Raw genomic sequence first — 1,070 nt, forward strand, 5'->3', positions numbered from 1 at the left:
AAGAAAGAAAGAAAGAAAGAAAAGAAAGAAGAAAGAAAGAAGAAAGAAAAGAAAGAAAGAAAGAAAGAAAGAAAGAAAGAAAGAAAGAAAGAAAGAAAGAAAGAAAGAAAGAGAATAAGAAAGAACGGCAAACAAGAAAGAAAGAAAGAAAACAAAAGGAGGAAAGAAAAAGATAAAAAAGAAACAAAAGGAAAAAGAAGGGAAAATGAGTCAGAAAAGAAAAAGAAAGAAAGAGAGCAAAGAATGAGAGAACGGCAAACAAGGAGGAAGAAAGAAAACAAAAGGAGGAAAGAAAAAGAACAAAGAAGGAAAAAGGGAAATCAAAGAGGAAGAAAAAGAAAGGAAAGGAAAAAAGGAAAACGTTTTTTCTAGTAAAAGGAAAAAAGAAAGGAGGAAGAAAAGAAAGAAAACAAAAAAGAGAAAGAAAATGTGTGGACTTAACGATGCAGACATCGATAACGGAGTCGACACCTGTGATCAGGATCACCTTGATCGAGAGCCATTTTGGTCTCCAAAATAAGAAGGTTAGGCTACATTTGTTGCAGTACAGAGCAGGAAAAGGATGCCTTGAGGCTGTTGGCCTCATGACTGGTTCATCATCAGTTAAGTGTCATCGGACCTACTATCCTGATCAAGTTAACTCAAGACAAACGGGTAACTGATCACGAGAACACTTCTTAACAAAGAGCTTGTGTTTGACCTCAGGAAATGGGGTTTTCAACCTCCATGAAAGACAGAGAATTGACTGACTTTGGTCCAAAACAGAGTCAAAATCCTCTCTGAAATGTCTAAATTAAACATTAAAGTTCATCAGATCCTCCTCAAAATGATGATAGCGGACTTTAATGATTGTCATTTTATTGCTCTTGTATGACTCCTGAATCCTGTCTACATTAATAATGTATTAATCATGTGTAACCATTATGCTTTGATTGATCACAACTATACCATTATGTGTGTGTTGTGTGAGATGAATGAGTGAAACCTTTTCCCTTTCGTTCGTTTCTTTCAATTATAGACATGTAAAATGTATCATGTTCCTATTGTAAATGTATGCTTAATACTATATG

This window comes from Danio aesculapii, chromosome 20 (assembly GCF_903798145.1).
Source record: "Danio aesculapii chromosome 20, fDanAes4.1, whole genome shotgun sequence".
Classification (NCBI taxonomy): Eukaryota; Metazoa; Chordata; class Actinopteri; order Cypriniformes; family Danionidae; genus Danio; species Danio aesculapii.